The following is a 16,563-nucleotide window of genomic DNA, read 5'->3' as shown; positions in this document are numbered from 1 at the left end:
TTGTTGTGGTCTTCAGTCCTGAGACTGGTTTGATGCAGCTCTCCATGCTACTCTATCCTGTGCAAGCTTCTTCATCTCCCACTACTTATCGCGGCCGGCCGGTGTGGCTGTGCGGTTCTAGGCGCTTCAGTCTGGAACCGCGTGACCACTACGGTCGCAGGTTCGAATCCTGCCTCGGGCATTGATGTGTGTGATGTCCTTAGGTTAGTTAGGTTTAAGTAGTTCTAAGTTCTAGGGGACTGATGGCCTCAGATGTTAAGTCCCATAGTGCTCAGAGCCATTTGAACTACTTACCGCAACATACATCCTTCTTAATCTGCTTAGTGTATTCATCTCTTGGTCTCCCTCTACTATTTTTACCCTCCACGCTGCCCTCCAATGCTAAATTGGTGATTCCTTGATGCCTCAGAACATGCCCTACCAACCGGTCCCTTCTTCTTGTCAAGTTGTGCCACAAACTCCTATTCTCCCCAATTCTATTCAATACCTCCTCATTAGTTAAGTGATCTACCCATCTAATCTTCAGCATTCTTCTGTAGCACCACATTTCGAAAGCTTCTATTCTCTTCTTGTCCAAACTATTTATCGTCCAGGTTTCACTTCCATACATGGCTATACTCCATACAAATACTTTCAGAAACGACTTCCTGACACTTAAATCAATACTCGATGTTAACAAATTCCTGTTCTTCAGAAACGCTTTCCTTGCCATTGCCAGTCTACATTTTATATCCTCTCTATCATCAGTTATTTTGCTCCCCAAATAGCAAAACTCCTTTACTACTTTAAGTGTCTCATTTCCTAATCTAATTCCCTCATTACCACCCGACTTAATTCGACTACATGCCACTATCCTCGTTTTGCTTTGTTGATGTTCATCTTATATCCACTTTTCAAGACACTGTCCATTCCGTTCAACTGATCTTCCAAGTCCTTTGCGGTCTCTGACAGAAGTACAATGTCATCGGCGAACCTCAAAGTTTTTATTTCTTCTCCATGGATTTTAATGCCTACCCCGAACTTTTCTTTTTTTTCCTTTACTGCTTGCTCAATATACAGATTGAATAGCGTCGGGGAGAGGCTACAGCCCTGTCTCACTCTATTCCCAACCACTGCTTCCCTTTTATGTCCCTCGACTCTTGGAACTGCCATCTGGTTTCTGTACAAATTGTAAATGGCACTTCGCTTCCTGAATCTTACCCCTGCCACCATCAGAATTTGAAAGAGAGTATTCCAGTCAACATTGTCAAAAGCTTTCTCCAAGTCTACAAATGCTAGAAACGTAGGTTTGCCTTTCCTTAATCTTTCTTCTAAGATAAGTCGTAGGGTCAGTATTGCCTCATGTGTTCCAGCATTTCTACGGAATCCAAACTGATCTTCCCCGAGTATTTTGCAGCTGTGACTTATTAAACTGATAGTTCGGTAATTTTTATAGGTAGTATCGGTAATATTCGTTGAAGTTTGTACACTTAGCTCATTTTAACATCTCGTGCCTAGGACATATTGTCGTGGATATTACAGCCATTTTACCACCTCATCTGAGGGGGATGCGATGCAGAGATTCTCTAGTTACGTAACTACGGGAATCGTCGGCTCCCAGCTGCTGAAGTAGCATAACGTGGTCGAATTTGTTTCATTAGCCTCTTCTTTGCCCACAACTCTCTCTCGGCATCCTTTGGCTTTGTTGCCTCTAAAACAGCTGAAGCAAATCCCCGATTTTTCTGATGTCTGAATTCCAGTTGAATCTCGTAGAACATGAGGTCAATGAAATTGAGATGAACAAATAACAACAGCGCGGCACTGTAATCACTGAGCGCAGTCGGTCGGGATATTTGTAGGCTGCTACCAAATTGGTCGGTCGGTCGGTCGGTTGGTCGGACGGTCTGTCTGTCGGTCGGTCGGTCGATCGGTTGGTCTGTCGGTCGGTCGGTCAGTGGACCGATAAATTGGTGCGCGCGCTCGTGTGTGCGTGCGTGTGTGTGTGGGGGGGGGGGGGGTCTTGAGTTTTGCACATGGCTGCTAGGGAGACCTGCGCGCGATCACAGAGGCGGAGCTCGGTGACGTGGTTTGGGTTCACCGGCGGGGCGACAGAGACCGATGCTCGGGGCCGCGAGCCGCGGCGAGAGGGCGCGACGAGTATTTCTGTTTACCGGCGCGCCGCAGAGGCCGGCCAGCAGCGGAGGGGCAGTGCGCGCCGGCCCACCGACTCTGCGGTTGCAGCCACAGCGTGGCAACGGCCACCAATAGCAGGTAGGCCGCTCGCTGCGTCCTGACAACGCCTCCATAGCTCTCCCCATACGCAACCTAGAGGATGCTAATTGTTAACGTTATTCATTGTGGTCTGTTGCGCAACATTACGAAACTAAGTGAAAACAGGAATCTGAACGTGGTGATATACTCTAATCGGACTTCAGTGTGGGCGATCCCGAGTTTTCCCCTTATTCGACTGGTTTTTTTGCCAGACAGAGAAAGGTGTCAAATTACGGCTTAAGGCTACAAAGGGACGCCCACGGGCTGTGCATGTTCGCAGTGTAAAACAGATGTTGACAAAATCTCCGTGTCTAGTTGAAGACGATAAACAGTTGATAACTAGATATGTCTTAATATCGCTGACATACGAATTAATCGCATTGTATAATATTTTGTCGTTAGGCCCATTACAGCATTAGACGTCACATGCATGATATAATACAGTTAATAATGAAAAGTAACAACAGGCTAGGTAGTGGCGTAACAATTTCATGTTACGGTTGGTAAATTGCTTTATATCATATAATTGGTGGGCTATCAACCAGTCATTGCATTTTTTTAACACTTGTTCTGGTAAATCTTGTACAGTTTCTGGAAGCTTATTGAATAATTTGTGCCCCATGAGGCCATAGCCGTTACATGATTGTGACATTCTGTGGAACTGAGTATTAAGGCAGCTATGCTACTTGCTTTGTAACAGAGTAAATTTTCTCTGCGTTTTGCTTCCGGTAACTTATTCGTTGTGTGAATTAAAACATAAGTTTGTGTCAACTTCTTCTGTTTACATGAGAAAAGTTTACAGTGTGCCTATGTGAACCAGTAATTACCCTAATAGCTTTCTTCTGCAGTGTTAAGATGTCGCGCACACAACTAGTTACCATAAAATACCATGTGATATTATGCTTTAGAAACATGAAAAATAAATTTTTCTGACATTTATGTCAAGTACACAATCCATAAGCCGCCTTAACTTGCAAATTTCTCTTGATAACTTGCCACTAATGTACTATGCATGTTGCCCCCTAGATAATTTATCGTCTAAATATATGGATGGCCTTTCTTCAAATTCTGATTTAGAGGCATACTGATGGTTGTTGTCGATATTTGTACGTTTGATGCTGAAATGCTATTCGTCACTCCGTCTCGAAATCGAATGCTGATTGTAGTGACAAAATGGTACGATTTACTAGCACCAATTATCTGATTTTGCCGCTTACCGAAGTTTCCTTCACTGTGTTGAAATATTGTTTCGTCTTAAAGGCGGAATCTAGGGTGTAGCGATGGATTGATCAGCAACATGGCTCGTGGTCAAGGATAGGTCGGAAGGAGACTATATGAAATCTTCGTTAAGCGTATCACACTGATCTATAGCGTTGCCGGAGGTTTGTTACCTTGGAAGCTAAAGTTTCATTTTTCATAATCTTGAGCTTATTGCGTCGAGGGTCTTGCAGTATAATCAATAAAAGGTCTAGATGTGCCAAAAGAAATTAACTATAATCACTTAAAGTTGTTATGCGTTCTTGTCTTTTTGCACCTGCTTACGGAGTATTTGGTAATTTCCAAGAATCATTGCCTATCGAAGTTGGAGCGCTCCAAACGATACATATGGAAGTTGCGATAGTAAATCGATTATGGAAGTCTCGTGGCGCGTGTTAAGAGTGTGTTTGAAGGTGTCACTACAGAACGACAAAAGAAAAGCGTTAGAGCAGCACTCGCAAGTTGAAAGACGACTTACCTCAGTCGTCGTCGGTGTTATCGTCCTGTGACAGTTCGCGTGACGTATAAGCTGCAGCGACAAGTCCTTTTGTCCAATACCCAGGGTAAACTCTGTCAACATCGCGTAGGATTATCGGCAGTGTGTCGCATGCGTCGACTTTCCCCTGCAAACGCAAGTTGTGGAAGTATAGGTACTGGAACAAATACAGTTGATGCCTCTGTCCTGGACGTCCTCTTTTTATGGTTGACTGACAGACTTCCACATGCGTTCTATGTTTTGGGTATGGGCACTGGCGTCATCTGAAGAGACAAACTCGACAGAGTGGTTCACAAATTCGTACTCGATTCCTTCAGCTTTGAGACTCTGGTGTGACTGAAACCCGTCGGTGATGACTTGTTCCTGGCAGTATGAAATGCTTTATAAGACCCACTAGACTCCATGAGAAAAAGACTGAATAATCAACGAAAGGATAACGTTCTACGAGTCGGGGCGTGGAATGTCAGAAGCTTGAACGTGGTAGGGAACGTGGTAGGGAAACTAGAAAATCTGAAAAGGGAAATGCAAAGGCTCAATCTAGATATAGTAGGGGTCAGTGATGTGAAGTGGAAGGAAGATAAGGATTTCTGGTCAGATGAGTATCGGGTAATATCAACAGCAGCAGAAAATGGTATAACAGGTGTAGGATTCGTTATGAATAGGAAGGTAGGGCAGAGGGTGTGCTACTATGAACAGATCAGTGACCGGGTTGTTCTAATCAGAATCGACAGCAGACCAACGCCGACAACGATAGTTCAGGTATACATGCCGACGTCGCAAGCTGAAGATGAACAGATAGAGAAAATGTATGAGGATATTGAAAGGGTAATGCAGTATGTAAAGGGGGACGAAAATCTAATAGTCATGGGCGACTGGAATGCAGTTGTAGGGGAAGGAGTAGAAGAAAAGGTTACAGGAGAATATGGGCTTGGGTCAAGGAATGAAAGAGTAGAAAGACTAATTGTTCTGTAACAAGTTTCAGCTAGTAATAGCGAATACCCTGTTCAAGAATCACAAGAGGAGGAGGTATACTTGGAAAAGGCCGGGAGATACGGGAAGATTTCAATTAGATTATATCATGGTCAGACAGAGATTCCGAAATCAGATACTGGATTGTAAGGCGTACCCAGGAGCAGATATAGACTCAGATCATAATATAGTATTGATGAAGAGTAGGCTGAAGTTAAAGACATTAGTCAGGAAGAATCAATACGCAAAGAAGTGGGATACGGAAGTACTAAGGAATGACGAGATACGTTTGAAGTTCTCTAACGCTATAGATACAGCAGTAAGGAATAGCGCAGTAGGCAGTACAGTTGAAGAGGAATGGACATCTCTAAAACGGGCCATCACAGAAGTTGGGAAGGAAAACATAGGTACAAAGAAGGTAGCTGCGAAGAAACCATGGGTAACGGAAGAAATACTTCAGTTGATTGATGAAAGGAGGAAGTACAAACATGTTCCGGGAAAATCAGGAATACAGAAATACAAGTCGCTGAGGAATGAAATAGGAAGTGATGGGAAGCTAAGACGAAATGGCTGCAGGAAAAATGTGAAGACATCGAAAAAGATTTGATTGTCGGAAGGACAGACTCAGCATACAGGAAAGTCAAAACAACCTTTGGTGACATTAAAAGCAACATTGGTAACATTAAGAGTGCAACGGGAATTCCACTGTTAAATGCAGAGGAGAGAGCAGATAGGTAGAAAGAATCAGAATTTCTAAAGTCATTGGGGGAAGTGTCAACAAAACGACTATTCACGTTGGTGTGTAGAATATATGAGTCTGGCGATATACCATCTGACTTTCGGAAAAGCATCATCCACACAATTCCGAAGACGGCAAGAGCTGACAAGTGCGAGAATTATCGCACAATCAGCTTAACAGCTCATGCATCGAAGCTGCTTACAAGAATAATATACAGAAGAATGGAAAAGAAAATTGAGAATGCGCTATGTGAAGATCAGTTTGGCTTTAGGAAAAGTAGAGACGAGAGAGGCAATTCTGACGTTACGGCTAATAATGGAAGCAAGGCTAAAGAAAAATCAAGACACTTTCATAGGATTTGTCGACCTGGAAAAAGCGTTCGACAATATAAAATGGTGCAAGCTGTTAGAGATTCTGAAAAAATTAGGGGTAAGCTATAGGGAGAGACGGGTCATATACAATATGTACAACAACCAAGAGGGAATAATAAGAGTGGACGATCAAGAACGAAGCGCTCGTATTAAGAAGGGTGTAAGACAAGGCTGTAGCCTTTCGCCCCTACTCTTCAATCTGTACATCGAGGAAGCAATGATGGAAATAAAAGAAAGGTTCAGGAGTGGAATTAAAATAAAAGGTGAAATGATATCAATGATACGATTCGCTGATGACATTGCTATCCTGAGTGAAAGTGAAGAAGAATTAAATGATCTGCTGAACGGAATGAACAGTCTAATAAGTACACAGTATGGTTTGAGAGTAAATCGGAGAAAGACGAAGGTAATGAGAAGTAGTAGAAATGAGAACAGCGAGAAACTTAACATCAGGATTCATGGTCACGAAGTCAATGAAGTTACGGAATTCTGCTACCTAGGCAGTAAAATAACCAATGACGGACGGAGCAAGGAGGACATCAAAAGCAGACTCGCTATGGCAAAAAAGGCATTTCTGGCTAAGAGAAGTCTATTAATATCAAATACCGGCCTTAATTTGAGGAAGAAATTTCTGAGGATGTACGTCTGGAGTACAGCGTTGTATGGTAGTGAAACATGTACTGTGGGAAAACCGGAACAGAAGAGAATCGAAGCATTTGAGATGTGGTGCTATAGACGAATGTTGAAAATTAGGTGGACTGATAAGGTAAGGAATGAGGAGGTTCTACGCAGAATCGGAGAGGAAAGGAATATGTGGAAAACACTGATAAGGAGAAGGGACAGGATGATAGGACATCTGCTAAGACATGAGGGAATGACTTCCATGGTACTAGAGGGAGCTGTAGAGGGCAAAAACTGTAGAGAGAGATTGGAATACGTCAAGCAAATAATTGAGGACGTAGGTTGCAAGTGCTACTCTGAGATGAAGAGGTTAGCACAGGAAAGGAATTCGTGGCGGGCCGCATCAAACCAGTCAGTAGACTGATGACAAAGAAAAACTAGTCTCGCGACAATACCCTGGCAACGAAACACTTGCTTGCCATCAAAAACCCAAATATGATCTACTTCAGTTTTAGTAGCCCGCCCTCTCTGATTCTTTCGCCTAGCAATGTGAGACTCGTCTACTTCCACTACTTTATGCGGTCCACCAATGGCCACACTGTCGTTTGTCACTATGACGCAGCACACTTCTCGGCAAAATCCGAAGTAATCACAGACGGTATTCGCCGATAGCCCAGTTTCTGATGCTGTGGCTTGCAGAGTGTACCCACGAATCCAGCACAACACAAGAATTATGCTCGTCTCAATCGATCATTTAAAGGACTCTAACCACGTAATTTTCCTGATGCTCGTTCGCTTTCCACAAAGCCCGCAATGAAATTGCAATGGAATCTGTGTGTCCGCACTCCCCTTACGCAGTTTCACAGACTTGGCAGCACCACAGTCAATACGGTCTCTCCTGTCGTCCGGCAGAAGTCCATATTTCCGGGAAAAGTCAAACATTTGTCTACACTGCATATGCATGGAATTAGTTTTCCATGTGAGGCAATCCGCAGAAGGAACTTGAGAAGCAGGACACATTACACTCGCTATGAAGAGAAACGGTCACAAACAATTATGGCGGGAACGTAATGTACTCAAACTGAAGAAACAACGCAAAACTGATACAAATGACGATCACAAGTAATTTATCATAACGCGCGCCACGAGACTTCCATAATAGATTTACTATCGCAACTTCGATATGTATCGTTTGGAGCGCTCCAACTCTATAGGCAATCATTTTTGGAAATTACCGAGTATTTTTCTCAGATTTAATTCGGTCCCAATCTAGTACCTAGTATGTTAGTTTTTCGTAGGGTTCAATATTTCTCCTGTGATCGAACCGGAACCCCCGCCGTTAAGTCATCGGTTATTCAAATCAGCCGCTTTTCATCTCAACTTCCCATGATAGACCGCGTCACGCCTTACTAAAATAAACTTTCGGGTTAGAACGTGGAGGAACCCTCGTAAAGTTTTCCGTCAATTACGTCCTTAGCCGATTTTCACCAAGACGACCTGCATATTCAGGTAAGTGTGATGCGGAATTGCGGCAAGTGTGGTGTCCTCGCTAAGAAATATTTTCCATTGACTCGCCAGTGCACTGGGTTCTTGAGTGTCGGTGAACAATCTGCCCTTACTTGATCGGCCCCGCAAAGAAAGTTCTATATTAAGGTGGCCATGTGCGTAATTGTAATAAGTAGCTGTCTAAACTCTTGTAAAATGCCAGAACCGATGACGTAATTGCCTCTGATATGTAGTACTAAGTTAAGAGTATGATCCTAAGCTAATCGCAAAGTTCGTAAACAGGCACCGTGACAAGAACAATTTTTGTGGTAGCTCAGTCGTTAAATTTGACAACTCATAACCAAGCTGTCATATTTAAATATCCTTGAGGCCAAAGTGCACGTTACAGTTAATTTTGTCACCGCAACACTGCATTCCAAGCAATAGCAGCAAAATAATGTTTGCTTTCTTCTATAGATAAATCGTGTTTGTATTTTCACCTAAGACACTACATTGGTTGTTTGGTTACTTCGCACTCCTCACGTTATTCCTTCGGAACTAGGGGTACACTTCTTTCTTTATCTGATGGGGTAACGCATTCTGATGCCTTGCATACCAGGTGAGTAATATTTTTTTCAATTTTGAAAGAACGTCGTGTACTCCAGGTACTCTACCTCGTCTAGATGTCTTTCAGTGCTGTCAAATCCCTCTCCCTGTGTCACCTTCAACCTCAACATCTATTCCTCCTTCCATTTCCTTAACCTTGTCTTGAAGTTTATTTCCTTCATATTGCTCTCCGTGAACTATAATTTCTCGCCCTGTCTATAGTACTGGCTTGCCATCTGAACTCATAATCTTCGTACAGCTACTTATTTCTCCAAAGATATCTTTAGTTTTCCTATACGCGGCATCTAACTCTCCTGAATCCATGCATGCTTCCACAGTTTCGAATTTTTTGTCTAGCCATTTCTCTTGTTACTTTGCACCTTTGTCACTCATTTTTTATACGTCTGTATTCCTTATGAGTGTTTGATGTGTTACATTTTGTCAATTCTCCGTTCATCTATTAAATTTAATATTTCGTGTTGGCAATGGTTTCCTACAGAGTATTCTTTTTGCTTAGCTTCCCCTCTGATACCTTGTAAGTAGCGTGAATAAAAGGACGCTATGTGCAAGAAGCATGAAGCGCCCTTTGAATGTATCCTGATAGCTAAAAGAGCCACGCGCACTTTGAATAAGAAAATGCTGTTTGACACTGAAATCAATATAAAAGATAGGGTCGCCACCAACTCTAGCCACACGACAAAGAAGAGGTAGCACTGAGTCGGAAAATTACTTAATTTATTAATAAGAAAAACTCACAAAAGAACATTCATTGTAAAGTCATTGATAAAGAATGGGATGTAGTTATTAATATGATCCAGGCATTCTTCCCGTGAATCAAATATTGAGTAAAGTAAAGAGGGCGTGAACACCATGCGTAAGTGCAGCCTGCAGCAAGATTCGTGAAAACACGATCTATTCCAGAGCATTTGTCTCAGATAAAAAAAGGGACACTAATCACTACACCTGTGCACATGGAAACGCTATAGGTGGGCCAACAAGGAAAACTACAAGGTAAATGGCGAAGGTAACGGCGACGTAACATCGGTACACAAGATAAGATTGAAGGCAAATTTATTTATTCCTTAAAACATTGATGTAGTGCATCTACAGACTGCTGTTGCATGCTAACTATGTACAATTGCTTGTGAAATACTACACGTTTCATGACAGACTCGCGTGCCCACTCGGTCCGCGGAGACAATTTCTATGGACCGTGGCCAAATTTTAATCACACGAGACAAAGAAAATTCACAAATACACAAAAATTACCAAGATCCGGAAAATATTAGAAGCATACACACACAGTTGTAGGCACATAAACATTCACACTGAACCGAGGGCACTTCAACATATGCAACTCCTTTGTGCTGCGTTCCTCTCATGGATCAGTCAAGACTGCATTGGGAATCAAACAAAGTCTACAAAAGCCTTGCATTCCCTGCTGCAACCCAGCAAGTAAATCTTTATAAGACGAAATTCGAGACCAAAAGCTAAAAGCTCCCCTCTCTATGTGACAACGCGCCACGCGGTCAGTCCAACTCACCCTTCTTCGACTGGAGCACAGCTGTGTACGCTTCCCGTACCGGCGGCAGACTGCCACCCGCTTCTCCAGCCTCTTCCACGCTCCGCGTGGACCGGAAAACCCCAGGATGCCATTTCCGCCACCAACCTAACGCAGGTGGATTTCTCACAAGTAGCAGAAACCTCTCTGCCGACTTGACCACTACGAGAGTTGGCAATGAAAGGTGGCTACAGGACCCTTTCAACCTTTACTATTGCATCTTTGACATCTATTCGTCGTCAGATATATTTCGTCTGTCACTCGTTTTTAATGTTCTAATTGAAACTCGCAGTAATCTCCGGTTCTTTCAACATATCGAAATACCTTCTCCATAATTACCTACCAATCTGCAACTTTTCCAGCTTTAGTTTGCATTTCGTAAGTAATAAATTGTGGTAAGAATCCGCATCTACTTCTGGAAAGAATTCGTAGTTCAAAATAGGATTTTTAAATCTTTCTAACCCTTACTTACCTAATCTATCTAAACCTTCCAGTTTCTCCAGGCCTCCTGCACGTCTACAGCCTTCTCAGATGTCCTTTCAGCTATGATACGGCTACCAGCACAGTTGCAGTGCACACCTACAGCAGCAGGTCACGCCCCACGGTTCGTAAGAGAACCTTGTAACACAAAATTTCTAAAAAATAAGCATAGATGAGTTTTTCTACATTGCTTTGCCCCTCTGATTGGTACAAAGGATCTCGCATAAGCAAACTAATCTTTCACGAAACGATACGGCCATTGTCAATAGGTATCAATTTTATCATTGGTAGCAAGCATATTAGGTGGTCCTCAGACTGTCATTTTTTATATAGTCGACTCTTATCAAAACTCTGAAACTGACTGCTGAGCTAAACGAAACAATTTTGCAGACAGCGCTCATATACCACTGACTGTACCTGCAAAATTGTCATTGTAAGACACAGTTCGAGAGATGACGCCATAAACACTGATACGTGAAAAACTGCCGCGTCGTGCATGATGTTTGATTTTATTACTACTTTAGTACTAACTCTATTCACAACACCTTTAGTAGACAGTATCCACATAGTGCTGACTGTACCTGCAGAGTTATGATTGTACGGCACAGAGACGGGGAGGAGAAGATTGAGAGGAAGGTGAAGAAGAGGTGGACAGAGAAAGGAAAGAGATGGGCGGAGCGGGGGGAAGAGGTGAACAGAGTAGTAGTTGGAGATGGTCAGAGGGAGGGGGAAGGAAGAGACTGACTACTGTAACTGAAATATATACCGGGTGATCAAAAAGTCAGTATAAATTTGAAAACTGAATAAATCACGGAATAATGTAGATAAAGAGGTACAAATTGACACACATGCTTGGAATGACATGGGGTTTTATTAGAACTAGAAACATACAAACGTTCAATAAAGTCAGACAGATCGCACTTCATCTGAGCAGAATAGCAATAATTAGCATGACAAATTAAGACAAAGCAAAGATGATTTTCTTTACAGGAAATACTCAATATGTCCACTCCTCAACAATAGCTCTAATCGAGGAATAATGTTGTAAACAGCACTGTAAAGCATGTCCGGAGTTATGGTGAGGCATTGGCGTCGGATATTGTCTTTCAGCATCCCTAGAGATGTTGGTCGATCACGATACACTTGAGACTTGAGGTAACCCCAAAGCCAATAATCGCACGGACTGAGGTCTGGGGACCTGGGAGGTCAAGCATGAAGGAAGTGGCGGCTGAGCACACGATCATCACCAGACGACGCACGCAACAGATCTTTCACGCGTCTAGCAATACTTTTTTTTTGTTCTAATAAAACCCAATGTCATTCCAAGCAAGTGTCAATTTTTACCCCTCTATCTACATTATTCCGTGGTTTATTAAGTTTTCAAATTTATACTGAATTTTTGATCACCTGGTACATATGCGGGCAATGCCGGGCACTCAGTAGTGAATAAGATTAGTTTTGGTTTCGATTTGTATTTCTTTGAATTTCCGATATTCAAGTAAGCAGCCCAACGGCATGTTGTTAAATTAATCGGAATGCTTGATTAGGTTTTTAATTTAAAAATTAGCTCACGTAATGATGCAGTTTGCAATATCGCACATCGAAAATAATCAGGAATGGTTTTTGATGTTGGTTAACTTTAATATAATCAGCGTCCTCCGCTGATTCTCAATCACGTTTCTGTTTCGACAGTCATTAAAATTCACGATTTAACTTCTTTCTGTTAAAATAGTATCTGACAATACTCGACGATTTTACTTCCGATTATTTCTCTACTTTACGGGAAGTTTATTCACCCACGACGGTACTGCACATGATGCATGTGTAATAGCATTTGGCATGCGATCTCGTGCGCTATTAGCAGTGACCTGAATTACAGAGTACTGATTTGCATATTGTACTCCATTACAATAATGGAATAATCTGAATAATGATACTAAATTCCGTTAGACTGCTGACCCATCTCAAGCTTTTACATTACGAGATTCTAGTATTGATCGCGTCACGACTACAAAAAAGGTTGCGCGTCGAAGTAATAGCAGTTATCTAACGCAACACACACATAGAAACACTAATTACTTAAATTAAACATGTATATATTGCCAGCCTTTTTTGTGCATCGTGTGTCCTCTGCGTACAAAAATCCCCTACACGAGATTGTAGAAACATCTATATGGTTTTTATCTATAGTTTTATAAAACGATTTTATGTATGCACATACGTTTCACATCTCGTAAACCACGGTACAGATTATCAAGCTTGCTACGCATATCACTATCTGAAAAGATGGAAGGTGTGCTGAGATCCATCTCCCACCCATAGCGGTGGGTGTGGGAGTTACTAGGGGTGACCTATCAAAACCCAGGGACGCTGAAGCAATTTCAAACAAATTCATTTACATCTGACTCATCACTTTTATAAATATACTCGTACTGTGGGGGTCATACACCTCTACCATCCCTTGGGCTGGCGGTGAGAAGCTTGGTTATCTAATACCTGAAACTATTTCTCCCAAACTTGGCTCACGTCACATGCTATGTGGAAAATGTTACTGTGATAGCAAGGTACCCCTAGCACACCTATGGTTGGAGGTGAGGGTGAAAAAACAGCTAACACTTAAGACCTGTCGGTCTTTTTCCTTTATGTAGTTTGTTTGGAAAGTATGAAGTGCGGTCTGCCATGAGCACTGTTGCTGCCAATTTTGTCAGCTGAACAGCATACGTAAATTTACCGTCGTCTCTGAAGCCGCATGTGTGACGTGTAAAATAGTAAAGAATCACTGTTCCCAGCGACAGTCCTTTTCAACAAAGTCACTATCGTCGGTATTCCTCAAACGAAACGGAAGTATGTATGTCAGATGAAACGGAAAGGAAAAATGTGAAATTGTTACGAATAAATTATCAACATCGATTTGAGGCTACGCGTTAACATGTCACAACAGTGCAGGCTAACAGAACAATAATGCTTGTACCAAAATTTCATCCCTTACACATTTTTGGTAGAAAGTAATTTCAAGAAAAGGCAATTTGGCAACATTGTCACATTTGCAGCTAATATCTTCCTCCAGCACTTCGTAACTGTGCTGTACAGTTAGTGCAGCTGGTACAGTTTTGCGTTACATCATCACAAAAAATGGTTCAGATAGCTCTGAGCACTATGGGACTTAACATCTGAGGTAATCAGTCCCCTAGAACTTAGAACTACTTAAACCTAACTAACCTAAGGACATCACACACATCCATGCCCGAGGCAGGATTCGAACATGCGATCGTAGCGGTCGCGCTGTTCCAGACTGAAGCGCCTAGAACCGCTCGGCCACACCGGCCGGCTACAATATTACACTTCGGTTTTGGATCTAGGTGCATTTTTATTATTTTTCCTAATTTTGATCCGATCAATAATGCTGTAGTACAGTCTCTTAGATGATAAATGCCCTTCCACAACTGTTTTTCTAATATTAAACACAATAATCATTGATAGACTAATCATAAATATTCATGAAGAGTAATAATCAGTCAAAAATAAATTACCTGTCGGAAGACACAAAAAAATAGCTACGGAATTGATCGATGTGGGGTGATAACACGCATACTAAAATCTGTAGGGGGCCAGTCGTCATATTTTAAATACATTATCAATGAAATGACAATATCCCGGAAAATGTGAAAGGGTGTAGTATGCAGAAGGTAACATAATGAACCTTAAAAATCTAATTACATCTTTAAAATTGGAGTGATAGAAACGCTTGTACTCTAATTCTTCAGTTAGTATTAAATAACTGCATGTTTTTCTCGTTGAGAAAGGATATAATTACCGTGTAACAATAAAGATACCAAGCAGCATCGTGCAGTATATCACTAGAAAAAAATATTGCATCTAGAACAAGACTCTATCTGGTAGTCTAACGAAAAACTTTATCAACTGAGTAGCAACGGAGGAGGTGAGTTAAGAATAGGTTAGACGCCAAAGTTAGCGACATATGGATTGCAGTATAGAATTCGATAATATCTACTGAGGTTATCACGGATTTGTAACGTGACTTAATTTGAGTGAACTGAAGCATCAAACGTGTGTCAGAAGTGGTAATCGTATGCTTTTACAAAGCACCTGCGACGGAAGTTCTACTGGTAGAGAGCTTCACACAGAATTTGCGGAAGTTTGTGAATGTTTCCCGCGCATGCTATTCTAATAGGATGAGAGTTCAACTGATCAGGTACAGAATGGGAGTTATGAGATGAAAATTGGTGCCGGAGACAAGGATCTGTGTGACATTATCCTGGATGTGTTGCGGAAAATTACTTCGAGCAGATGGAGACCCAACTCGTGAAGGAGGGGCTTACACCTCCTAGCAACAAACAGACCTGAACTTCTTGAATCAGTTAACTTAGGAAAGGGTATGAGTGATCATAATGAAGGGATAGCATCTATCACTACGCGTATTAAAAGAAAGGTAGGAAAGCCGGCCGAAGTGGCCGTGCGGTTAAAGGCGCTGCAGTCTGGATCCGCAAGACCGCTACGGTCGCAGGTTCGAATCCTGCCTCGGGCATGGATGTTTGTGATGTCCTTAGGTTAGTTAGGTTTAACTAGTTCTAAGTTCTAGGGGACTAATGACCTCAGCAGTTGAGTCCCATAGTGCTCAGAGCCATTTGAAAGGTAGGAAAATGTTTTCGCTTAGCAAGAAAGACAAGATATAAATTTCAGAATATCTGTGTAGTCATCAAATATTCAGTGCTATGACGATGATGTAGAGCACAAAGGGAAAAAAGTTCAAAAGCATCGTTAAATATCTCTTAGACAAGTACGTTCCGAGCAAGGGTTAACGGACGAGAAAGACCACTGTGGTTTAACAACCGTGGTAGAAAACTGATACGTGAGAAAAGAGCTTACAGATTCAAGAGAACTTCTTAAAACCTAGTTGACAAACAAAAGCTGAACGAAGTGAAAATAAGCTTAAAGAGAGTAAAGTGCATCGCGTTCATGGACTTAGGAAGCAAAATTTTGTCAACCGATGTGACTAAAAAAAATTCGAGGTTTTGTCTTAACGTAAAATAAGCCGATAGAAATCATCTATTCAGTCAATTAGGAACTATTCCGGCAACGAAAGGGAGGATGACAAAAAGCCAAAGTACTGAATTGTCTTCCGGAATTTTCACCGCGGAGATCGTAATACGGTACCTCCTTTGTCATCGTACGAACATCGAAATAAATACTGAGACCTGATAGCGGAATAGAAAAGCAGCTACAGTCGCTTAGTAAAGGAATCAGGACTATATGAATACTTGTAAGATTCTAGAGAGATTACGCGAAGGAACCACTAGCAGCAGTTTATCGTACGTCGCTGGGGCAATAAACAGGACCTGGTGACTAAAAAAAAATCATTCCAATAAGGGTCGTAGGACAGATGCACATAATAATAGGCCTATATAGTCTTAGACTCGTGGAACATGTTTTCTCCCCGCTATTATAACATTTTTGGTAAACAATTTTCATAAAAATAAACATGGATTCCGCAGACAGACGTCTCGTGGAAAGCAACTCGCACTGTTCCACCATGAGATCCACAGTTCTGTAGACATCATCTCTGATTGATGCTGTGTTCGTGGTCTTCAGGAAGGCATTTGATACCGATACTGTCATTAATGAAAAAGATGACTTTGCCGAGTATCGGAGCACATTTGCGACTGGATTCAAGACTTCCTTGCAGAGAGAACTCAATGTTATTTTAACA

The 16,563-nt window shown here is 41.9% G+C and overlaps 1 protein-coding gene across 4 annotated transcripts in view; it reads left to right on the top strand.

The window, feature by feature from the left end:
• The first annotated feature begins 2,117 nt into the window (after positions 1–2,117).
• The window catches only part of LOC126263681 (SET domain-containing protein SmydA-8-like), a 215,195-nt gene continuing 200,749 nt past the window's right edge, over positions 2,118–16,563 (top strand). For 3 of the 4 annotated variants that reach the window (XM_049960806.1, XM_049960805.1, XM_049960802.1), the window contains exon 1: positions 2,125–2,250. The gene's annotated coding sequence lies outside the window, so the exon portion shown is untranslated. Of the gene's footprint in view, positions 2,251–16,563 lie in introns of all 4 variants that reach the window. The other variant, XM_049960803.1, reaches the window with a different exon arrangement.

Source organism: Schistocerca nitens, chromosome 6, assembly GCF_023898315.1.
Source record: "Schistocerca nitens isolate TAMUIC-IGC-003100 chromosome 6, iqSchNite1.1, whole genome shotgun sequence".
NCBI classification, from domain to species: domain Eukaryota; kingdom Metazoa; phylum Arthropoda; class Insecta; order Orthoptera; family Acrididae; genus Schistocerca; species Schistocerca nitens.
Note: the sequence above shows the minus strand (reverse complement) of the source record. Positions and strands in the feature narration are given on the sequence as shown.